We start from the raw sequence: 25,211 nt of genomic DNA, 5'->3' as shown, positions 1-25,211 counted from the left end.
TTTTACGAACGTAATCTTTTTTCGCAGGCTCTTGATGAAACGTTGAAGGTCGAACTGGTGAGCAAAAGAAAAATCCAAAGAGCTTATTCCTGTCCCAGGAATCGGTTACGCAATAGGTTCGATAACAGTTTTGTGTCAAAGCGGGGTGCTGTAATTTCGAAAAAGCGCTCTCGCACCGAAGACGATGACGATAATTGCTCGCTAACTAATGAGTCTCATTTAAACTCTCATGAAAATGAAACCTTTCAATCAACGAAACGAGCAAGAAAATCATTCAGCAGCCCAACTAATGTTGGTCACTGTTACAGAGGAAAGGCAGCGGTACCGCTTGCAAGAAAAACGGCTTTTAAACCTATATCGGACATTGAATCATCTTCCAAATCTACTCGTTCTTGTTCTTCCCTTGTTTCTCAAGTCCTCAGAACGCAACATGGCCGCCATTGTCGACAAATGCTAACAGCAGTGTAATAGAACACTGGTAACTTCAAGAGCATATGAAAGACATATTTTACTTATTAAAGATATGCGTTGAAATATATACAACTTAGATGTTTTCATCAAGTTTGTTCCATCGCGTTGATGTACTTTCGCAATTACCTTCTTTTTGTGGCTTTTTCGTGTCTTCGTCTTCAAGCAGTCATGTGCTTATTTTCATCACTTGCAATAAAGCAAAATATTAAACTAGTGCACATCATTTTTCTGATTTCAGACATTGTTGCACAAAACTTTGAGGTTTCTCAAGGAATCTGTTCAAACCAGAAAAAGCATGTTAGTAATGGATTTTTGTACTTTTTTGGCGTTGAAAGTCAACTGTTGTCAACTAAAATCTCACAGATAATGCAGAAAAAATAACAAACGCTGCCCGTCGGGGAATCGAACCCCGGTCACACGCGTGACAGGCGGGGATACTTACCACTATACTAACGAGGACATGAAACATGTTATTAATTATTGGAATGTCAATTCTGAAGAAATGTCTTTCGCAAACATAAACAAAACTTAAAACGTTAGTTAATCACTATGAGCGTACCACGCTAACTTTGAAGAGCGGACTTTTTCTGATAAGCAGTCTTATCTCATTAAACAAAATAAATGTCTGATACGAAGTCGAAACGCAAAGTTTAAACGCGGCACTTGAAAAACACTTTGACTTCTTAAACTTTTTTTCTGGCAAAGTTACCTATATAATGGTTGGCTGATAGTACACACCATCGAACTTCTTGAATAAAACAACAACTATTTGTTGAAAAGAAACAATGCAAAACAAATTGATGAATACCACCCCGGATGTAGCAGTTTATCTCCTTAGCATGGTAAGTTGTACACAAGTGTTACGGCAAAATTAACTAAATTACTTGACCACTTTCATATTGTTGTCAATCTTAACTTTGAACAAACTGTTTTTACGAACGTAATCTTTTTTCGCAGGCTCTTGATGAAACGTTGAAGGTCGAACTGGTGAGCAAAAGAAAAATCCAAAGAGCTTATTCCTGTCCCAGGAATCGGTTACGCAATAGGTTCGATAACAGTTTTGTGTCAAAGCGGGGTGCTGTAATTTCGAAAAAGCGCTCTCGCACCGAAGACGATGACGATAATTGCTCGCTAACTAATGAGTCTCATTTAAACTCTCATGAAAATGAAACCTTTCAATCAACGAAACGAGCAAGAAAATCATTCAGCAGCCCAACTAATGTTGGTCACTGTTACAGAGGAAAGGCAGCGGTACCGCTTGCAAGAAAAACGGCTTTTAAACCTATATCGGACATTGAATCATCTTCCAAATCTACTCGTTCTTGTTCTTCCCTTGTTTCTCAAGTCCTCAGAACGCAACATGGCCGCCATTGTCGACAAATGCTAACAGCAGTGTAATAGAACACTGGTAACTTCAAGAGCATATGAAAGACATATTTTACTTATTAAAGATATGCGTTGAAATATATACAACTTAGATGTTTTCATCAAGTTTGTTCCATCGCGTTGATGTACTTTCGCAATTACCTTCTTTTTGTGGCTTTTTCGTGTCTTCGTCTTCAAGCAGTCATGTGCTTATTTTCATCACTTGCAATAAAGCAAAATATTAAACTAGTGCACATCATTTTTCTGATTTCAGACATTGTTGCACAAAACTTTGAGGTTTCTCAAGGAATCTGTTCAAACCAGGAAAAGCATGTTAGTAATGGATTTTTGCACTTTTTTGGCGTTGAAAGTCAACTGTTGTCAACTAAAATCTCACAGATAATGCAGAAAAAATAACAAACGCTGCCCGTCGGGGAATCGAACCCCGGTCTCCCGCGTGACAGGCGGGGATACTTACCACTATACTAACGAGGACATGAAACATGTTGTTAATTATTGGAATGTCAATTCTGAAGAAATGTCTTTCGCAAACATAAACAAAACTTAAAACGTTAGTTAATCACTATAAGCGTACCACGCTAACTTTGAAGAGCGGACTTTTTCTGATAAGCAGTCTTATCTCATTAAACAAAATAAATGTCTGATACGAAGTCGAAACGCAAAGTTTAAACGCGGCACTTGGAAAACACGTTGACTTCTTAAACTTTTTTTCTGGCAAAGTTACGTATATAATGGTTGGCTGATAGTCCACACCATCGAACTTCTTGAATAAAACAACAACTATTTGTTGAAAAGAAACAATGCAAAACAAATTGATGAATACCACCCCGGATGTAGCAGTTTATCTCCTTAGCATGGTAAGTTGTACACAAGTGTTACGGCAAAATTAACTAAATTACTTGACCACTTTCATATTGTTGTCAATCTTAACTTTGAACAAACTGTTTTTACGAACGTAATCTTTTTTCGCAGGCTCTTGATGAAACGTTGAAGGTCGAACTGGTGAGCAAAAGAAAAATCCAAAGAGCTTATTCCTGTCCCAGGAATCGGTTACGCAATAGGTTCGATAACAGTTTTGTGTCAAAGCGGGGTGCTGTAATTTCGAAAAAGCGCTCTCGCACCGAAGACGATGACAATAATTGCTCGCTAACTAATGAGTCTCATTCAAACTCTCATGAAAATGAAACCTTTCAATCAACGAAACGAGCAAGAAAATCATTCAGCAGCCCAACTAATGTTGGTCACTGTTACAGAGGAAAGGCAGCGGTACCGCTTGCAAGAAAAACGGCTTTTAAACCTATATCGGACATTGAATCATCTTCCAAATCTACTCGTTCTTGTTCTTCCCTTGTTTCTCAAGTCCTCAGAACGCAACATGGCCGCCATTGTCGACAAATGCTAACAGCAGTGTAATAGAACACTGGTAACTTCAAGAGCATATGAAAGACATATTTTACTTATTAAAGATATGCGTTGAAATATATACAACTTAGATGTTTTCATCAAGTTTGTTCCATCGCGTTGATGTACTTTCGCAATTACCTTCTTTTTGTGGCTTTTTCGTGTCTTCGTCTTCAAGCAGTCATGTGCTTATTTTCATCACTTGCAATAAAGCAAAATATTAAACTAGTGCACATCATTTTTCTGATTTCAGACATTCTTGCACAAAACTTTGAGGTTTCTCAAGGAATCTGTTCAAACCAGAAAAAGCATGTTAGTAATGGATTTTTGTACTTTTTTGGCGTTGAAAGTCAACTGTTGTCAACTAAAATCTCACAGATAATGCAGAAAAAATAACAAACGCTCCCCGTCGGGGAATCGAACCCCGGTCTCCCGCGTGACAGGTGGGGATACTTACCACTATACTAACGAGGACATGAAACATGTTGTTAATTATTGGAATGTCAATTCTGAAGAAATGTCTTTCGCAAACATAAACAAAACTTAAAACGTTAGTTAATCACTATGAGCGTACCACGCTAACTTTGAAGAGCGGACTTTTTCTGATAAGCAGTCTTATCTCATTAAACAAAATAAATGTCTGATACGAAGTCGAAACGCAAAGTTTAAACGCGGCACTTGGAAAACACGTTGACTTCTTAAACTTTTTTTCTGGCAAAGTTACGTATATAATGGTTGGCTGATAGTCCACACCATCGAACTTCTTGAATAAAACAACAACTATTTGTTGAAAAGAAACAATGCAAAACAAATTGATGAATACCACCCCGGATGTAGCAGTTTATCTCCTTAGCATGGTAAGTTGTACACAAGTGTTACGGCAAAATTAACTAAATTACTTGACCACTTTCATATTGTTGTCAATCTTAACTTTGAACAAACTGTTTTTACGAACGTAATCTTTTTTCGCAGGCTCTTGATGAAACGTTGAAGGTCGAACTGGTGAGCAAAAGAAAAATCCAAAGAGCTTATTCCTGTCCCAGGAATCGGTTACGCAATAGGTTCGATAACAGTTTTGTGTCAAAGCGGGGTGCTGTAATTTCGAAAAAGCGCTCTCGCACCGAAGACGATGACAATAATTGCTCGCTAACTAATGAGTCTCATTCAAACTCTCATGAAAATGAAACCTTTCAATCAACGAAACGAGCAAGAAAATCATTCAGCAGCCCAACTAATGTTGGTCACTGTTACAGAGGAAAGGCAGCGGTACCGCTTGCAAGAAAAACGGCTTTTAAACCTATATCGGACATTGAATCATCTTCCAAATCTACTCGTTCTTGTTCTTCCCTTGTTTCTCAAGTCCTCAGAACGCAACATGGCCGCCATTGTCGACAAATGCTAACAGCAGTGTAATAGAACACTGGTAACTTCAAGAGCATATGAAAGACATATTTTACTTATTAAAGATATGCGTTGAAATATATACAACTTAGATGTTTTCATCAAGTTTGTTCCATCGCGTTGATGTACTTTCGCAATTACCTTCTTTTTGTGGCTTTTTCGTGTCTTCGTCTTCAAGCAGTCATGTGCTTATTTTCATCACTTGCAATAAAGCAAAATATTAAACTAGTGCACATCATTTTTCTGATTTCAGACATTGTTGCACAAAACTTTGAGGTTTCTCAAGGAATCTGTTCAAACCAGAAAAAGCATGTTAGTAATGGATTTTTGTACTTTTTTGGCGTTGAAAGTCAACTGTTGTCAATTAAAATCTCACAGATAATGCAGAAAAAATAACAAACGCTCCCCGTCGGGGAATCGAACCCCGGTCACCCGCGTGACAGGCGGGGATACTTACCACTATACTAACGAGGGCATATTCAGCGTATGTTTTTGTATGGAGTTTTTTCGTTTCGTTTTCACTTTCGTTTTGAAAAACGAAATTTCGTTTCGTACGACACTTTTTCGTTTCGAAACGAAATTCAAAACGAAATTTTTGGGAAAAAACATAATACTAGGAAACAAAATTTTTTGGCAAATATTTGGCCACTTGATGGTATACTTGAGCTAAGAAAAGGAGTTGATTTTTTCAAATCAAAGTTCGTCTGAATAACGTTTGCGAAACGAAATTTTATTTTGTGTTAGATTTAAAAACGAAAAAAGCGATGGTATTGAGTTCCACCAAGAAATTAGTAAAATATTACAACATTTGCGGGAATAAATGAAATTGTAACTTAATTATCTGCCAATTTCGATATTTTCGAGTTGTTTGATGCGACACTGCACTGTAAAGTTGTCATTTATGCAGAAAACAGTTAATTTTAGTGATAACATTCTCACCACACACAAAATCAGCAAAACATCGAGGGTTTCACAGTGAAGTAAGACAAAATAGTAATTGTTTATCGCGATAACGTGAATCTTGCACTATTTACGCCAAAAGATAATGCAAGATCTTGTATTCTAAACAAATCTGATCCTGTGTCGTGAAAGGGAACTATAGAAACGAAATTTTGGTTTCGAAATAAAATTTCGTTTCCATCAACGTTTTGAAAACGAAATTTCGTTTTCATGTTAGGTTTGAAAACGAAATGCAAGTTGATTTAGGTTCCACCAAAATTAGTTAAGTAATAAAACATTTGTGGGAATAAATGAAATTGTAACTAAATTATCTGCCAATTTCGATATTTTCGAGTTGTTTGATGCGACACTGCACTGTAAAGTTGTCATTTATGCAGAAAACAGTTAATTTTAGTGATAACATTCTCACCACACACAAAATCAGCAAAACATCGAGGGTTTCACAGTGAAGTAAGACAAAATAGTAATTGTTTATCGCGATAACGTGAATCTTGCACTATTTACGCCAACAGATAATGTAAGATCTTGTCTTCTAAACGAATCTGATCCTGTGTCGTGAAAGGGAACTATAGAAACGAAGTTTTGGTTTCGAAATAAAATTTCGATTCGAATAACGTTTTCAAAACGAAATTTCGTTTTCATGTTAGGTTTGAAAACGAAATGCAAGTTGATTTACGTTTCACCAAGAAATTAGTTAAGTAATAAAACATTTGTGGGCAAAACGGAAATTGTAACATAAACATCTGCCAATTTCGATATTGTCGAGTTGTTTTATGCGACTGCAAAGTGTAATGATTTTATTTGTGTAGAAAACAGATCAGTTCAGTAATAACATTCTTACCACACGCTAAATAAGCAAACCTTCGAGGGTTTACATTGAAGTAAAACAAAATCGTGATTGATTATCGAGATAAAGTGAATCTTGCACTTTTTACGCCAAAACATGATAAAAGATCTTGTTTAAAAAGGAATTTGACCGTGTGCCGCAAAAGGAAATTAGAAAGGAAATTTTGGTTTCGAAATAAAATTTCGTTTCCATCAACGTTTTCAAAACGAAATTTCGTTTTCATGTTAGGTTTCAAAACGAAATACAAGTTGGTTTAGGTTCCACCAAGAAATTAGTTAAGTAATAAAACATTTGTGGGAATAAATGAAATTGTAACTAAATTATCTGCCAATTTCGATATTTTCGAGTTGTTTGATGCGACACTGCACTGTAAAGTTGTCATTTATGCAGAAAACAGTTAATTTTAGTGATAACATTCTCACCACACACAAAATCAGCAAAACATCGAGGGTTTCACAGTGAAGTAAGACAAAATAGTAATTGTTTATCGCGATAACGTGAATCTTGCACTATTTACGCCAACAGATAATGTAAGATCTTGTATTCTAAACGAATATGAACCTATGTCGTGAAAGGGAACTATAGAAACGAAATTTTGGTTTCGAAATAAAATTTCGTTTCGAATAACGTTTTGAAAACGAAATTTCGTTTTCATGTTAGGTTTGAAAACGAAATGCAAGTTGATTTAGGTTTCACCAAGAAATTAGTTAAGTAATAAAACATTTGTGGCCTAAACGAAAATTGTAACATAATGATCTGCCAATTTCGATATTGTCGAGTTGGTTGATGCGACTGTAAAGTGTAATTATTTTATTTATGTGGAAAACAGATCAGTTCAGTGATAACATTCTTACCACACGGTACGGCAGACATAGTAATAAATGGCTGTGATCGAAAAAATCGTTTCGAAAACCGTTTCAAGAAACAAATTTGTTTTCAAAACCGTTTCAAGAAACAAATTTGTTTCTAAACTGTTTCAACAAACAAAATTTGTTTCGAAATCCGTTTCAAGAAACGATTTTGCCCTCAAAACGGTTTCAAGAAAATTTTAATAAGAACATAAACAATCTTTACAATACAGCTGACAATATCTAGTAGTAAAACAAACGGAGAACAAAGCGTTAAAATAAATAATTTGAACAGAACAATTGTCTGTTTAATAGAATTGAAGAAGAACATAAACAATTTTTGTAGAAAATGCTAACAATATTCGAAGAACAAAAGGCAATCAATCTGTTTGAAGTAACACTTGTACATCAAGCGAAGCGATTTCTGAAAAATTCACCGAAATTCAAGTGGAAAGCTGCTTGCTTATAATCAAAATCAAAGTACAAATACTTTGTTGGTAGGTTGGACGTGAAAAATCCAAAAAATGGTGCGTGTTATAGTAATTCAGTTGATATTAGTGCAACATGCTTATTGAATTTTCTAAACTTCTAACCACATCCACTGAATACAAAGCATCGTGCCACTATCATAGCAATTGACTGTTACGTCATAAGCGCGGGAATAAACAACGGTCAGTGAACAAAGAAAATGTTGCACACACTGGAGTACCAAAAACCCTACGGACTACAAGTTTTCTTTTTTTTCAACCTTTACAATACCGATGCATGAATCTACAAATACTTCAGTATTAAGTAAGTTTTGGAGTAACATTTGGTGCCAAGATTTATTGATATTATTGACTAGGTATTTCGTAATCTTGAAATAGGCTTTAAAAAGATTGGTGACTTCCGTTATTGGCCTTTAATCACAAACAAACTGAAATAAAGTTAAACAGTTGCCACGAGCCAACTAGTATTTGTTACGTCATAATCTGCCTGGTGCTTCAAGAGAATCAGTAATGTTTCTTGGTTTATTGAAATGCATCAGGTATCAGAGACTCGCGCAAAACGCATTTAGCTGTAAAACATCTTCCGAACTCTGCAGTGATATAGATTATGCCAAACAGAAAACAATAAGCAAGTAACGCTAACAGAATTTTCCAAGAAAGGTTGGCATGTGACTTAAAATCCCCTGTAAGATCAGTAATTTCTGACAGCCGTATGGAAAAATCGCTCTACATTTCTCCATCGTCCATCTCACCGAATATTGCCAAACATATTAGAGAAAAACAGGGCCAAACTTTACATTGAAATATCGACTTGTGGCCTTTGTTGACTTAACTTTATCGTAGTGTGTTTATTGTTCTTATAACTGCAAACGAGGATAATACACATTTCCAAGATTATAATTTCGGTGTGAGGATTTTTATAAGAAATCATAAGACAGGTACTTCTAAGATTCCAAATTAGCAGTAACACTCAAGTGGCCCGCGCAATCATTCGCAAACCGCATGTGGCCCTTTGGCCAAAAAGGTTGGACACCCCTGCTTTAATGGCTCTAAAACACGAACGAACAAGTTTAAAATTAAACGGTTTTCACGAGCCAACTTGGAATCCCAACCAGAAACAGCATGCAAAGTTTCAGTTTGTTCAGTTAAGAGATCCTGAAATGACAAGCGAACATGATACTTATTTGCGTGGGGACGACCGCTAACGCAATAGATGTAGGTCGCTGTAAGTATACTTTAATGGCTCTTAAACACGAACGAATTGAGTTAAACTTAAACGGTTTTCACGAGCCAACTTGGATTTGCAACCAGAAACAGCATGCAAAGTTTCAGTTTGTTCAGTTAAGCAAAACCAAAATGACAAGCGAACATGATAGATATTTTCGTGGGCACGACCACTAACGCGATATATGTAGGTCGCTCTTACTATGCTTTAATGGCTCTAAAACACGAACGAACAAGTTTGAAATTAAACGGTTTTCACGAGCCAACTTGGAATCGCAACCAGAAACAGCATGCAAAGTTTCAGTCTGTTCAGGTTAGCCAAACAAGAATGACAAGCGAACACGATACTTATTTGCGTGGGGACGACAGCTAACGCGATAGATGTAGGTCGCTGTTAGTATACTTTAATGGCTCTAAAACACGAACGATCAGGTTTAAAATTACTCGATTTTCAAGATCCAACTTGGAATTGCAACCAGAAACAGCATGCAAAGTTTCAGTTTGTTCAGTTAAGCAAAACCGAAATGACAAGCGAACATGATAGTTATTTCCGTGGCACGACAATCTAACGCGATATATGTAGGTTGCTCTTATTATGCTTTAATGGCTCTAAAACACGAACGAACAAGTTTAAAATTAAACGGTTTTCACGAGCCAACTTGGATTTGCAACCAGAAACAGCATGCATAGTTTCAGTTTGTTCAGATAAGAGATCCTAGAATGACAAGCGAACATGATACTCATTTGCTTGGGGACGACAGCTAACGCGATAGATGTAGGTCGCTTTTAGTATACTTTATGGCTCTAAAACACGAACGAATTGAGTTAAAATTAAACAGTATTCACGAGCCAACTTGGATTTGCAACCAGAAACAGCTTGCAAAGTTTCAGTCTGTTCAAGTTAGCCAAACAAGAATGACAAGCGAACATCATACTTATTTTTTCTTATTGTAGCCACTGACTGCTAAGCATTGGGTGACTGTCGTCACAGTTGACTGTTACGTCAAAAGCGAGGGAAAGACAGCGCTTAATGAACAAGAAAATGTTGTAGATAGTGTATCACATAAGACCCTGCTATTGTTAGCACGTCAAGGATTATACACGCTATAAATTTTCTGAAACTTTTTCTAAACAAATGCATTTATTTGCAAATACTTTGGTTTAAGTAAGCTAGTTAATTGTATTGATGTTTTCTATTTCTAGCGACAAAGCCAGCACTCAGGTCATTTCCTGATCTAAAACACGAACAAGACGAAACAAAATTGAACGGTTTTCACAGTCCGATTTTAAATATACGGTAGCATCGTGTTCCAAAATTTTATTAGAACTAAATTAAAAACAAGCAACTGACGGCCTGATGTCAACCTGTTTGTGGACTAGTCATGAACGACCAACTTTTATTTGATTGGCAATTTTAAAACCAATTTTGTAGAAAGAAAACGGTTTTTACAATTCGATATTTAATAGACTGTAATATCACTCTGCAAACTTGCAGTAGAATTAAAGTTAAAACAAACAAAAAACCCTGTCAGTCCCTTTGTGGACTGGTCACGGCCGGAGAGCCAGTGTTGCGCTGATACTTTGTATGTCGAAAATCAATTGATTGATGCTTTTGGAAGCTGCGTCTGGTTGCAATTCCAAGTTTTCTCGTGAAAACCGTTTAATTTTAACTCAGTTCCTTCGTGTTTCAGAGCCATTAAAGTATAATAAGAGCGACCCTACATCTATCGCGTTAGCGGTCGTCCCCACGAAAGTAACTGTCATGTTTGCCTGTCATTTCAGGTTCGATAACCTGAACAAACTGAAACTTGGCAAGCTGTTTCTGGTTGCAAATCCAGGTTGGCTCGTAAAAACTGTTAATTTTAACTCAGTTCGTTCGTGTTTAAGAGCGATTAAGCTATACTATGAGCGGCCAATACTTCTCTATAGCGTTAGTTGTCGTGCCCACGAAAATAACTATCATGTTCGCTTGTCATTTCGGTTTTGATTAACTGAACAAACTTAAACTTGGCAAGCTGTTTCTGGTCGCAAATACAAGTTGGCTCGTGAATACCGTTTAATTTTAACTAAATTCGTTCGTGTTTAAGAGTCATTAAAGTATACTTACAGCGACCTACATCTATCGCGTTAGCGGTTGTCCCCACGCAAATAAGTATCATGTTCGCTTGTCATTTCAGGATCTCTTATCTGAACAAACTGAAACTTTGCATGCTGTTTCTGGTTGCCAATCCAAGTTGGCTCGTGAAAACCGTTTGATTTTAAACTTGTTCGTTCGTGTTTTAGAGCAATTAAAGCATAGTAAGAGCGACCAACATATATCGCGTTAGTGGTTGTGCCCACGAAAATAACTGTCATGTTCGCTTGTCATTTCGGTTTTGCTTAACTGAACCAACTGAAACTTTGCATGCAGTTTCTGGTTGCCAATCCAAGTTTTCTCGTGAAAACCGTTTAATTTTAACTAAATTCGTTCGTGTTTAAGAGCCATTAAAGTATACTAACAGCGACCTACATCTATCGCGTTAACTGTCGTCCCCACGCAAATAAGTATCATGTTCGTTTGTCATTCTTGATTGACTAACCTGAACAGACTGAAACTTTGCATGCTGTTTCTGGTTGCAAATCCAAGTTGACTCGTGTATACCGTTTAATTTTAACTCAATTCGTTCGTGTTTAAGAGTCATTAAAGTATACTTACAGCGACCTACATCTATCGCGTTAGTGGTCGTGCCCACGCAAATAAGTATCCTGTTCGCTTGTCATTTCGGTTTTGCTTAACTGAACAAACTGAAATTTTGCATGCTGTTTCTGGTTGCCAATCCAAGTTTTCTCGTGAAAACCGTTTAATTTTAACTAAATTCGTTCGTGTTTAAGAGCCATTAAAGTATACTAACAGCGACCTACTTCGCGTTAGCGTTCGTCCCCACGAAAATAAGTATCATGTTCGCTTGTCATTTCAGGATCTCTTATCTGAACAAACTGAAACTTTGCATGCTGTTTCCGTTTGCGATTCCAAGTTGACTCGTGAAAACCGTTTAATATTAAACTTGTTCGTTTTTGCAGGTTATAACCAAGATTTTTTCAAAAAGAAACATTGACAAACAAGTTTAATTGTCCTGTGAAAGTGAGAATTCCATAGTTCAAATGAACTGTTTTCTACACATAAAACATCATTACACTTTACAGTTGCATCAAACAACTTGAGTATACATAATTTGGAACAAAATTGCATCACAGTTTCATTTATTCCCACAAGTGTCGTAATATTCAACTAATTTATTAGTGTAAGCAAAACCAACGCGTTTTCCGTTTTCCAACCTAACACGAAAACAAAATATCGTTTTGAAAACTTTATTCGAAACGAAATTTTATTTTGAAACCAAATTCTTCCTTTCTAATTTGTTTTTTCGACACACGGTCAAATTTGTTTTAAACAAGATCTTTTATCATCTTTTGGCGTAAATAGTGGAAGATTCACTTTATCTCGACAAACAGTCTCGTTTTTGCTTTACTTTAATGTGAAACCCCTTGATGTTTCTCTAACTTAACGTGTGGTGAGAATGTTATCACTGAAATGAACTGTTTTCTTCACAAATTAAATCTTCATACTTTAGAGTCGCGCTAAACAACTCTAGAATATCGTAATTGCCAGATAATTATGTTACAATTTCATTTGTTTCCACTAATATTGCAAAATTTAACTAATTTCTCGGTGGAACCCAAACTAACTTGTATTTCCGTTTTTGAACCCAACATGAAAACAAAATTTCGTTTTGCAAACGTTATTCGAAACGAAATTTAATTTTGAAATCTTAACTTCTGTTTATAATTTCCTTTAACGGTGAATGATTGGCAATAATAATGAAAAGTAACTCTTTATCTAATAGAAATGATTTACGATCGTATAATTAGAGCCCAGTCAGTACAAACAATAATCCAACACTCCACAGTCCTCTAGCGTCACCATGCGCAAATCAAAAAAAATCGAAACAAAATTCCGAAACAAAAATTTTGTTTTCAATTTTTTTTTTCGTTTTGGACCGTGCTATAGGACATGAAACATGTTGTTAATTATTGGAATGTCAATTCTGAAGAATTGTTTTTCGCAAACATAAACAAAACTTGAAACGTTAGTTAATCACTATAAGCGTACCACGCTAACTTTGAAGAGCGGACTTTTTCTGATAAGCAGTCTTATCTCATTAAACAAAATAAATGTCTGTTACGAAGTCGAAACGCAAAGTTTAAACGCGGCACTTGAAAAACACGTTGACTTCTTAAAATCTTTACTTTGAACAAACTGTTTTTACGAACGTAATCTTTTTTCGCAGGCTCTTGATGAAACGTTGAAGGTCGAACTGGTGAGCAAAAGAAAAATCCAAAGAGCTTATTCCTGTCCCAGGAATCGGTTACGCAATAGGTTCGATAACAGTTTTGTGTCAAAGCGGGGTGCTGTAATTTCGAAAAAGCGCTCTCGCACCGAAGACGATGACAATAATTGCTCGCTAACTGATGAGTCTCATTCAAACTCTCATGAAAATGAAACCTTTCAATCAACGAAACGAGCAAGAAAATCATTCAGCAACCCAACTAATGTTGGTCACTGTTACAGAGGAAAGGCAGCGGTACCGCTTGCAAGAAAAACGGCTTTTAAACCTATATCGGACATTGAATCATCTTCCAAATCTACTCGTTCTTGTTCTTCCCTTGTTTCTCAAGTCCTCATAACGCAACATGGCCGCTATTGTCGACAAATGCTAACAGCAGTGTAATAGAACACTGGTAACTTCAAGAGCATATGAAAGACATATTTTACTTATTAAAGATATGCGTTGAAATATATACAACTTAGATGTTTTCATCAAGTTTGTTCCATCGCGTTGATGTACTTTCGCAATTACCTTCTTTTTGTGGCTTTTTCGTGTCTTCGTCTTCAAGCAGTCATGTGCTTATTTTCATCACTTGCAATAAAGCAAAATATTAAACTAGTGCACATCATTTTTCTGATTTCAGACATTGTTGCACAAAACTTTGAGGTTTCTCAAGGAATCTGTTCAAACCAGAAAAAGCATGTTAGTAATGGATTTTTGTACTTTTTTGGCGTTGAAAGCCAATCGTTGTCAACTAAAATCTCACAGATAATGCAGAAAAAATAACAAACGCTCCCCGTCGGGGAATCGAACCCCGGTCTCCCGCGTGACAGGCGGGGATACTTACCAGTTAACGCTATACTAACGAGGACATGAAACATCTTGATAATTATTGGAATGTCAATTCTGAAGAAATGTCTTTCGCAAACATAAACAAAACTTAAAACGTTAGTTAATCACTATGAGCGTACCACGCTAACTTTGAAGAGCGGACTTTTTCTGATAAGCAGTCTTATCTCATTAAACAAAATAAATGTCTGATACGAAGTCGAAACGCAAAGTTTAAACGCGGCACTTGAAAAACACGTTGACTTCTTAAACTTTTTTTCTGGCAAAGTTCCGTATATAATGGTTGGCTGATAGTCCACACCATCGAACTTCTTGAATAAAACAACAACTATTCGTTGAAAAGAAACAATGCAAAACAAATTGATGAATACCACCCCGGATGTAGCAGTTTATCTCCTTAGCATGGTAAGTTGTACACAAGTGTTACGGCAAAATTAACTAAATTACTTGACCACTTTCATATTGTTGTCAATCTTTACTTTGAACAAACTGTTTTTACGAACGTAATCTTTTTTCGCAGGCTCTTGATGAAACGTTGAAGGTCGAATTGGTGAGCAAAAGAAAAATCCAAAGAGCTTATTCCTGTCCCAGGAATCGGTTACGCAATAGGTTCGATAACAGTTTTGTGTCAAAGCGGGGTGCTGTAATTTCGAAAAATCGCTCTCGCACCGAAGACGACGACAATAATTGCTCGCTAACTGATGAGTCTCATTTAAACTCTCATGAAAATGAAACCTTTCAATCAACGAAACGAGCAAGAAAATCATTCAGCAGCCCAACTAATGTTGGTCACTGTTACAGAGGAAAGGCAGCGGTACCGCTTGCAAGAAAAACGGCTTTTAAACCTATATCGGACATTGAATCATCTTCCAAATCTACTCGTTCTTGTTCTTCCCTTGTTTCTCAAGTCCTCAGAACGCAACATGGCCGCCATTGTCGACAAATGCTAACAGCAGTGTAATAGAACACTGGTAACTTCAAGAGCATATGAAAGACATATTTTACTTATTAAAGATATGCGTTGAAATATATACAACTTAGATGTTTTCATCAAGTTTGTTCCATCGCGTTGATGTACTTTCGCAATTACCTTCTTTTTGTGGCTTTTTCGTGTCTTCGTCTTCAAGCAGTCATGTGCTTATTTTCATCACTTGCAATATAGCAAAATATTAAACTAGTGCACATCATTTTTCTGATTTCAGACATTGTGGCACAAAACTTTGAGGTTTCTCAAGGAATCTGTTCAAACCAGAAAAAGCATGTTAGTAATGGATTTTTGTACTTTTTTGGCGTTGAAAGCCAATCGTTGTCAACTAAAATCTCACAGATAATGCAGAAAAAAAAAACAAACGCTCCCCGTCGGGGAATCGAACCCGGGTCTCCCGCGTGACATTAAACAAAATAAATGTCTGATACGAAGTCGAAACGCAAAGTTTAAACGCGGCACTTGAAAAACACGTTGACTTCTTAAACTTTTTTTGTGGCAAGGTTACGTATATAATGGTTGGCTGATAGTCCACACCATCGAACTTCTTGAATTAAACAACAACTATTCGTTGAAAAGAAACAATGCAAAACAAATTGATGAATACCAACCCGGATGTAGCAGTTTATCTCCTTAGCATGGTAAGTTGTACACAAGTGTTACGGCAAAATTAACTAAATTACTTAATCACTTTCATATTGTTGTCAATCTTTACTTTGAACAAACTGTTTTTACGAACGTAATCTTTTTTCGTAGGCTCTTGATGAAACGTTGAAGGTCGAACTGGTGAGCAAAAGAAAAATCCAAAGAGCTGATTCCTGTCCCAGGAATCGGTTACGCAATAGGTTCGATAACAGTTTTGTGTCAAAGCGGGGTGCTGTAATTTCGAAAAATCGCTCTCGCACCGAAGACGACGACAATAATTGCTCGCTAACTGATGAGTCTCATTTAAACTCTCATGAAAATGAAACCTTTCAATCAACGAAACGAGCAAGAAAATCATTCAGCAACCCAACTAATGTTGGTCACTGTTACAGAGGAAAGGCAGCGGTACCGCTTGCAAGAAAAACGACTTTTAAACCTATATCGGACATTGAATCATCTTCCAAATCTACTCGTTCTTGTTCTTCCCTTGTTTCTCAAGTCCTCAGAACGCAACATGGCCGCCATTGTCGACAAATGCTAACAGCAGTGTAATAGAACACTGGTAACTTCAAGAGCATATGAAAGACATATTTTACTTATTAAAGATATACGTTGAAATATATATAACTTAGATGTTTTCATCAAGTTTGTTCCATCGCGTTGGTGTGTTTTTGCAATTACCTTCTTTTTGTGACTTTTCGTGTCTTCGTCTTCAAGCAGTCATGTGCTTATTTTCATCACTTGCAATAAAGCAAAATATTAAACTAGTGCACATCATTTTTCTGATTTCAGACATTGTTGCACAAAACTTTGAGGTTTCTCAAGGAATCTGTTCAAACCAGAAAAAGCATGTTAGTAATGGATTTTTGTACTTTTTTGGCGTTGAAAGCCAATCGTTGTCAACTAAAATCTCACAGATAATGCAGAAAAAATAACAAACGCTCCCCGTCGGGGAATCGAACCCCGGTCTCCCGCGTGACAGGCGGGGATACTTACCAGTTAACGCTATACTAACGAGGACATGAAACATCTTGATAATTATTGGAATGTCAATTCTGAAGAAATGTCTTTCGCAAACATAAACAAAACTTAAAACGTTAGTTAATCACTATGAGCGTACCACGCTAACTTTGAAGAGCGGACTTTTTCTGATAAGCAGTCTTATCTCATTAAACAAAATAAATGTCTGATACGAAGTCGAAACGCAAAGTTTAAACGCGGCACTTGAAAAACACGTTGACTTCTTAAACTTTTTTTCTGGCAAAGTTCCGTATATAATGGTTGGCTGATAGTCCACACCATCGAACTTCTTGAATAAAACAACAACTATTCGTTGAAAAGAAACAATGCAAAACAAATTGATGAATACCACCCCGGATGTAGCAGTTTATCTCCTTAGCATGGTAAGTTGTACACAAGTGTTACGGCAAAATTAACTAAATTACTTGACCACTTTCATATTGTTGTCAATCTTTACTTTGAACAAACTGTTTTTACGAACGTAATCTTTTTTCGCAGGCTCTTGATGAAACGTTGAAGGTCGAATTGGTGAGCAAAAGAAAAATCCAAAGAGCTTATTCCTGTCCCAGGAATCGGTTACGCAATAGGTTCGATAACAGTTTTGTGTCAAAGCGGGGTGCTGTAATTTCGAAAAATCGCTCTCGCACCGAAGACGACGACAATAATTGCTCGCTAACTGATGAGTCTCATTTAAACTCTCATGAAAATGAAACCTTTCAATCAACGAAACGAGCAAGAAAATCATTCAGCAGCCCAACTAATGTTGGTCACTGTTACAGAGGAAAGGCAGCGGTACCGCTTGCAAGAAAAACGGCTTTTAAACCTATATCGGACATTGAATCATCTTCCAAATCTACTCGTTCTTGTTCTTCCCTTGTTTCTCAAGTCCTCAGAACGCAACATGGCCGCCATTGTCGACAAATGCTAACAGCAGTGTAATAGAACACTGGTAACTTCAAGAGCATATGAAAGACATATTTTACTTATTAAAGATATGCGTTGAAATATATACAACTTAGATGTTTTCATCAAGTTTGTTCCATCGCGTTGATGTACTTTCGCAATTACCTTCTTTTTGTGGCTTTTTCGTGTCTTCGTCTTCAAGCAGTCATGTGCTTATTTTCATCACTTGCAATATAGCAAAATATTAAACTAGTGCACATCATTTTTCTGATTTCAGACATTGTGGCACAAAACTTTGAGGTTTCTCAAGGAATCTGTTCAAACCAGAAAAAGCATGTTAGTAATGGATTTTTGTACTTTTTTGGCGTTGAAAGCCAATCGTTGTCAACTAAAATCTCACAGATAATGCAGAAAAAAACAACAAACGCTCCCCGTCGGGGAATCGAACCCGGGTCTCCCGCGTGACATTAAACAAAATAAATGTCTGATACGAAGTCGAAACGCAAAGTTTAAACGCGGCACTTGAAAAACACGTTGACTTCTTAAACTTTTTTTGTGGCAAGGTTCCGTATATAATGGTTGGCTGATAGTCCACACCATCGAACTTCTTGAATTAAACAACAACTATTCGTTGAAAAGAAACAATGCAAAACAAATTGATGAATACCAACCCGGATGTAGCAGTTTATCTCCTTAGCATGGTAAGTTGTACACAAGTGTTACGGCAAAATTAACTAAATTACTTAATCACTTTCATATTGTTGTCAATCTTTACTTTGAACAAACTGTTTTTACGAACGTAATCTTTTTTCGTAGGCTCTTGATGAAACGTTGAAGGTCGAACTGGTGAGCAAAAGAAAAATCCAAAGAGCTGATTCCTGTCCCAGGAATCGGTTACGCAATAGGTTCGATAACAGTTTTGTGTCAAAGCGGGGTGCTGTAATTTCGAAAAATCGCTCTCGCACCGAAGACGACGACAATAATTGCTCGCTAACTGATGAGTCTCATTTAAACTCTCATGAAAATGAAACCTTTCAATCAACGAAACGAGCAAGAAAATCATTCAGCAACCCAACTAATGTTGGTCACTGTTACAGAGGAAAGGCAGCGGTACCGCTTGCAAGAAAAACGACTTTTAAACCTATATCGGACATTGAATCATCTTCCAAATCTACTCGTTCTTGTTCTTCCCTTGTTTCTCAAGTCCTCAGAACGCAACATGGCCGCCATTGTCGACAAATGCTAACAGCAGTGTAATAGAACACTGGTAACTTCAAGAGCATATGAAAGACATATTTTACTTATTAAAGATATACGTTGAAATATATATAACTTAGATGTTTTCATCAAGTTTGTTCCATCGCGTTGGTGTGTTTTTGCAATTACCTTCTTTTTGTGACTTTTCGTGTCTTCGTCTTCAAGCAGTCATGTGCTTATTTTCATCACTTGCAATAAAGCAAAATATTAAACTAGTGCACATCATTTTTCTGATTTCAGACATTGTTGCACAAAACTTTGAGGTTTCTCAAGGAATCTGTTCAAACCAGAAAAAGCATGTTAGTAATGGATTTTTGTACTTTTTTGGCGTTGAAAGCCAATCGTTGTCAACTAAAATCTCACAGATAATGCAGAAAAAATAACAAACGCTCCCCGTCGGGGAATCGAACCCCGGTCTCCCGCGTGACAGGCGGGGATACTTACCAGTTAACGCTATACTAACGAGGACATGAAACATCTTGATAATTATTGGAATGTCAATTCTGAAGAAATGTCTTTCGCAAACATAAACAAAACTTAAAACGTTAGTTAATCACTATGAGCGTACCACGCTAACTTTGAAGAGCGGACTTTTTCTGATAAGCAGTCTTATCTCATTAAACAAAATAAATGTCTGATACGAAGTCGAAACGCAAAGTTTAAACGCGGCACTTGAAAAACACGTTGACTTCTTAAACTTTTTTTCTGGCAAAGTTCCGTATATAATGGTTGGCTGATAGTCCACACCATCGAACTTCTTGAATAAAACAACAACTATTCGTTGAAAAGAAACAATGCAAAACAAATTGATGAATACCACCCCGGATGTAGCAGTTTATCTCCTTAGCATGGTAAGTTGTACACAAGTGTTACGGCAAAATTAACTAAATTACTTGACCACTTTCATATTGTTGTCAATCTTTACTTTGAACAAACTGTTTTTACGAACGTAATCTTTTTTCGCAGGCTCTTGATGAAACGTTGAAGGTCGAATTGGTGAGCAAAAGAAAAATCCAAAGAGCTTATTCCTGTCCCAGGAATCGGTTACGCAATAGGTTCGATAACAGTTTTGTGTCAAAGCGGGGTGCTGTAATTTCGAAAAATCGCTCTCGCACCGAAGACGACGACAATAATTGCTCGCTAACTGATGAGTCTCATTTAAACTCTCATGAAAATGAAACCTTTCAATCAACGAAACGAGCAAGAAAATCATTCAGCAGCCCAACTAATGTTGGTCACTGTTACAGAGGAAAGGCAGCGGTACCGCTTGCAAGAAAAACGGCTTTTAAACCTATATCGGACATTGAATCATCTTCCAAATCTACTCGTTCTTGTTCTTCCCTTGTTTCTCAAGTCCTCAGAACGCAACATGGCCGCCATTGTCGACAAATGCTAACAGCAGTGTAATAGAACACTGGTAACTTCAAGAGCATATGAAAGACATATTTTACTTATTAAAGATATGCGTTGAAATATATACAACTTAGATGTTTTCATCAAGTTTGTTCCATCGCGTTGATGTACTTTCGCAATTACCTTCTTTTTGTGGCTTTTTCGTGTCTTCGTCTTCAAGCAGTCATGTGCTTATTTTCATCACTTGCAATATAGCAAAATATTAAACTAGTGCACATCATTTTTCTGATTTCAGACATTGTGGCACAAAACTTTGAGGTTTCTCAAGGAATCTGTTCAAACCAGAAAAAGCATGTTAGTAATGGATTTTTGTACTTTTTTGGCGTTGAAAGCCAATCGTTGTCAACTAAAATCTCACAGATAATGCAGAAAAAAAAAACAAACGCTCCCCGTCGGGGAATCGAACCCGGGTCTCCCGCGTGACATTAAACAAAATAAATGTCTGATACGAAGTCGAAACGCAAAGTTTAAACGCGGCACTTGAAAAACACGTTGACTTCTTAAACTTTTTTTGTGGCAAGGTTACGTATATAATGGTTGGCTGATAGTCCACACCATCGAACTTCTTGAATTAAACAACAACTATTCGTTGAAAAGAAACAATGCAAAACAAATTGATGAATACCAACCCGGATGTAGCAGTTTATCTCCTTAGCATGGTAAGTTGTACACAAGTGTTACGGCAAAATTAACTAAATTACTTAATCACTTTCATATTGTTGTCAATCTTTACTTTGAACAAACTGTTTTTACGAACGTAATCTTTTTTCGTAGGCTCTTGATGAAACGTTGAAGGTCGAACTGGTGAGCAAAAGAAAAATCCAAAGAGCTGATTCCTGTCCCAGGAATCGGTTACGCAATAGGTTCGATAACAGTTTTGTGTCAAAGCGGGGTGCTGTAATTTCGAAAAATCGCTCTCGCACCGAAGACGACGACAATAATTGCTCGCTAACTGATGAGTCTCATTTAAACTCTCATGAAAATGAAACCTTTCAATCAACGAAACGAGCAAGAAAATCATTCAGCAACCCAACTAATGTTGGTCACTGTTACAGAGGAAAGGCAGCGGTACCGCTTGCAAGAAAAACGACTTTTAAACCTATATCGGACATTGAATCATCTTCCAAATCTACTCGTTCTTGTTCTTCCCTTGTTTCTCAAGTCCTCAGAACGCAACATGGCCGCCATTGTCGACAAATGCTAACAGCAGTGTAATAGAACACTGGTAACTTCAAGAGCATATGAAAGACATATTTTACTTATTAAAGATATACGTTGAAATATATATAACTTAGATGTTTTCATCAAGTTTGTTCCATCGCGTTGGTGTGTTTTTGCAATTACCTTCTTTTTGTGACTTTTCGTGTCTTCGTCTTCAAGCAGTCATGTGCTTATTTTCATCACTTGCAATAAAGCAAAATATTAAACTAGTGCACATCATTTTTCTGATTTCAGACATTGTTGCACAAAACTTTGAGGTTTCTCAAGGAATCTGTTCAAACCAGAAAAAGCATGTTAGTAATGGATTTTTGTACTTTTTTGGCGTTGAAAGCCAATCGTTGTCAACTAAAATCTCACAGATAATGCAGAAAAAATAACAAACGCTCCCCGTCGGGGAATCGAACCCCGGTCTCCCGCGTGACAGGCGGGGATACTTACCAGTTAACGCTATACTAACGAGGACATGAAACATCTTGATAATTATTGGAATGTCAATTCTGAAGAAATGTCTTTCGCAAACATAAACAAAACTTAAAACGTTAGTTAATCACTATGAGCGTACCACGCTAACTTTGAAGAGCGGACTTTTTCTGATAAGCAGTCTTATCTCATTAAACAAAATAAATGTCTGATACGAAGTCGAAACGCAAAGTTTAAACGCGGCACTTGAAAAACACGTTGACTTCTTAAACTTTTTTTCTGGCAAAGTTCCGTATATAATGGTTGGCTGACAGTCCACACCATCGAACTTCTTCAATAAAACAACAACTATTCGTTGAAAAGAAACAATGCAAAACAAATTGATGAATACCACCCCGGATGTAGCAGTTTATCTCCTTAGCATGGTAAGTTGTACACAAGTGTTACGGCAAAATTAACTAAATTACTTGACCACTTTCATATTGTTGTCAATCTTTACTTTGAACAAACTGTTTTTACGAACGTAATCTTTTTTCGCAGGCTCTTGATGAAACGTTGAAGGTCGAATTGGTGAGCAAAAGAAAAATCCAAAGAGCTTATTCCTGTCCCAGGAATCGGTTACGCAATAGGTTCGATAACAGTTTTGTGTCAAAGCGGGGTGCTGTAATTTCGAAAAATCGCTCTCGCACCGAAGACGACGACAATAATTGCTCGCTAACTGATGAGTCTCATTTAAACTCTCATGAAAATGAAACCTTTCAATCAACGAAACGAGCAAGAAAATCATTCAGCAGCCCAACTAATGTTGGTCACTGTTACAGAGGAAAGGCAGCGGTACCGCTTGCAAGAAAAACGGCTTTTAAACCTATATCGGACATTGAATCATCTTCCAAATCTACTCGTTCTTGTTCTTCCCTTGTTTCTCAAGTCCTCAGAACGCAACATGGCCGCCATTGTCGACAAATGCTAACAGCAGTGTAATAGAACACTGGTAACTTCAAGAGCATATGAAAGACATATTTTACTTATTAAAGATATGCGTTGAAATATATACAACTTAGATGTTTTCATCAAGTTTGTTCCATCGCGTTGATGTACTTTCGCAATTACCTTCTTTTTGTGGCTTTTTCGTGTCTTCGTCTTCAAGCAGTCATGTGCTTATTTTCATCACTTGCAATATAGCAAAATATTAAACTAGTGCACATCATTTTTCTGATTTCAGACATTGTGGCACAAAACTTTGAGGTTTCTCAAGGAATCTGTTCAAACCAGAAAAAGCATGTTAGTAATGGATTTTTGTACTTTTTTGGCGTTGAAAGCCAATCGTTGTCAACTAAAATCTCACAGATAATGCAGAAAAAAAAAACAAACGCTCCCCGTCGGGGAATCGAACCCGGGTCTCCCGCGTGACATTAAACAAAATAAATGTCTGATACGAAGTCGAAACGCAAAGTTTAAACGCGGCACTTGAAAAACACGTTGACTTCTTAAACTTTTTTTGTGGCAAGGTTCCGTATATAATGGTTGGCTGATAGTCCACACCATCGAACTTCTTGAATTAAACAACAACTATTCGTTGAAAAGAAACAATGCAAAACAAATTGATGAATACCAACCCGGATGTAGCAGTTTATCTCCTTAGCATGGTAAGTTGTACACAAGTGTTACGGCAAAATTAACTAAATTACTTAATCACTTTCATATTGTTGTCAATCTTTACTTTGAACAAACTGTTTTTACGAACGTAATCTTTTTTCGTAGGCTCTTGATGAAACGTTGAAGGTCGAACTGGTGAGCAAAAGAAAAATCCAAAGAGCTGATTCCTGTCCCAGGAATCGGTTACGCAATAGGTTCGATAACAGTTTTGTGTCAAAGCGGGGTGCTGTAATTTCGAAAAATCGCTCTCGCACCGAAGACGACGACAATAATTGCTCGCTAACTGATGAGTCTCATTTAAACTCTCATGAAAATGAAACCTTTCAATCAACGAAACGAGCAAGAAAATCATTCAGCAACCCAACTAATGTTGGTCACTGTTACAGAGGAAAGGCAGCGGTACCGCTTGCAAGAAAAACGACTTTTAAACCTATATCGGACATTGAATCATCTTCCAAATCTACTCGTTCTTGTTCTTCCCTTGTTTCTCAAGTCCTCAGAACGCAACATGGCCGCCATTGTCGACAAATGCTAACAGCAGTGTAATAGAACACTGGTAACTTCAAGAGCATATGAAAGACATATTTTACTTATTAAAGATATACGTTGAAATATATATAACTTAGATGTTTTCATCAAGTTTGTTCCATCGCGTTGGTGTGTTTTTGCAATTACCTTCTTTTTGTGACTTTTCGTGTCTTCGTCTTCAAGCAGTCATGTGCTTATTTTCATCACTTGCAATAAAGCAAAATATTAAACTAGTGCACATCATTTTTCTGATTTCAGACATTGTGGCACAAAACTTTGAGGTTTCTCAAGGAATCTGTTCAAACCAGAAAAAGCATGTTAGTAATGGATTTTTGTACTTTTTTGGCGTTGAAAGCCAATCGTTGTCAACTAAAATCTCACAGATAATGCAGAAAAAATAACAAACGCTCCCCGTCGGGGAATCGAACCCCGGTCTCCCGCGTGACAGGCGGGGATACTTACCAGTTAACGCTATACTAACGAGGACATGAAACATCTTGATAATTATTGGAATGTCAATTCTGAAGAAATGTCTTTCGCAAACATAAACAAAACTTAAAACGTTAGTTAATCACTATGAGCGTACCACGCTAACTTTGAGGAGCGGACTTTTTCTGATAAGCAGTCTTATCTCATTAAACAAAATAAATGTCTGATACGAAGTCGAAACGCAAAGTTTAAACGCGGCACTTGAAAAACACGTTGACTTCTTAAACTTTTTTTCTGGCAAGGTTCCGTATATAATGGTTGGCTGACAGTCCACACCATCGAACTTCTTCAATAAAACAACAACTATTCGTTGAAAAGAAACAATGCAAAACAAATTGATGAATACCACCCCGGATGTAGCAGTTTATCTCCTTAGCATGGTAAGTTGTACACAAGTGTTACGGCAAAATTAACTAAATTACTTGACCACTT

The 25,211-nt window shown here is 36.9% G+C and overlaps 8 non-coding genes across 8 annotated transcripts; all 8 read right to left on the bottom strand.

The window, feature by feature from the left end:
* Positions 1–2,259: 2,259 nt before the first annotated feature.
* On the bottom strand, positions 2,260–2,331 carry Trnad-guc (transfer RNA aspartic acid (anticodon GUC)). The gene has a single exon. It is a non-coding gene; the product is annotated as a tRNA-Asp (tRNA).
* A 1,329-nt stretch (positions 2,332–3,660) lies between these two features.
* Positions 3,661–3,732, bottom strand: Trnad-guc (transfer RNA aspartic acid (anticodon GUC)). The gene has a single exon. It is a non-coding gene; the product is annotated as a tRNA-Asp (tRNA).
* A 1,329-nt stretch (positions 3,733–5,061) lies between these two features.
* Positions 5,062–5,133, bottom strand: Trnad-guc (transfer RNA aspartic acid (anticodon GUC)). The gene has a single exon. It is a non-coding gene; the product is annotated as a tRNA-Asp (tRNA).
* Positions 5,134–14,185: 9,052 nt separating this feature from the next.
* Positions 14,186–14,264, bottom strand: Trnad-guc (transfer RNA aspartic acid (anticodon GUC)). The gene has a single exon. It is a non-coding gene; the product is annotated as a tRNA-Asp (tRNA).
* Positions 14,265–16,813: 2,549 nt separating this feature from the next.
* On the bottom strand, positions 16,814–16,892 carry Trnad-guc (transfer RNA aspartic acid (anticodon GUC)). Its single transcript has one exon. It is a non-coding gene; the product is annotated as a tRNA-Asp (tRNA).
* A 2,549-nt stretch (positions 16,893–19,441) lies between these two features.
* Trnad-guc (transfer RNA aspartic acid (anticodon GUC)) lies at positions 19,442–19,520 on the bottom strand. The gene has a single exon. It is a non-coding gene; the product is annotated as a tRNA-Asp (tRNA).
* Positions 19,521–22,069: 2,549 nt separating this feature from the next.
* Trnad-guc (transfer RNA aspartic acid (anticodon GUC)) lies at positions 22,070–22,148 on the bottom strand. The gene has a single exon. It is a non-coding gene; the product is annotated as a tRNA-Asp (tRNA).
* Positions 22,149–24,697: 2,549 nt separating this feature from the next.
* Trnad-guc (transfer RNA aspartic acid (anticodon GUC)) lies at positions 24,698–24,776 on the bottom strand. Its single transcript has one exon. It is a non-coding gene; the product is annotated as a tRNA-Asp (tRNA).
* Positions 24,777–25,211: the final 435 nt, after the last annotated feature.

This window comes from Phallusia mammillata, chromosome 6 (assembly GCF_965637545.1).
Source record: "Phallusia mammillata chromosome 6, kaPhaMamm4.hap1.1, whole genome shotgun sequence".
Lineage (NCBI taxonomy): Eukaryota > Metazoa > Chordata > Ascidiacea > Phlebobranchia > Ascidiidae > Phallusia > Phallusia mammillata.
This window is presented reverse-complemented; position numbering and strand designations above follow the sequence as displayed.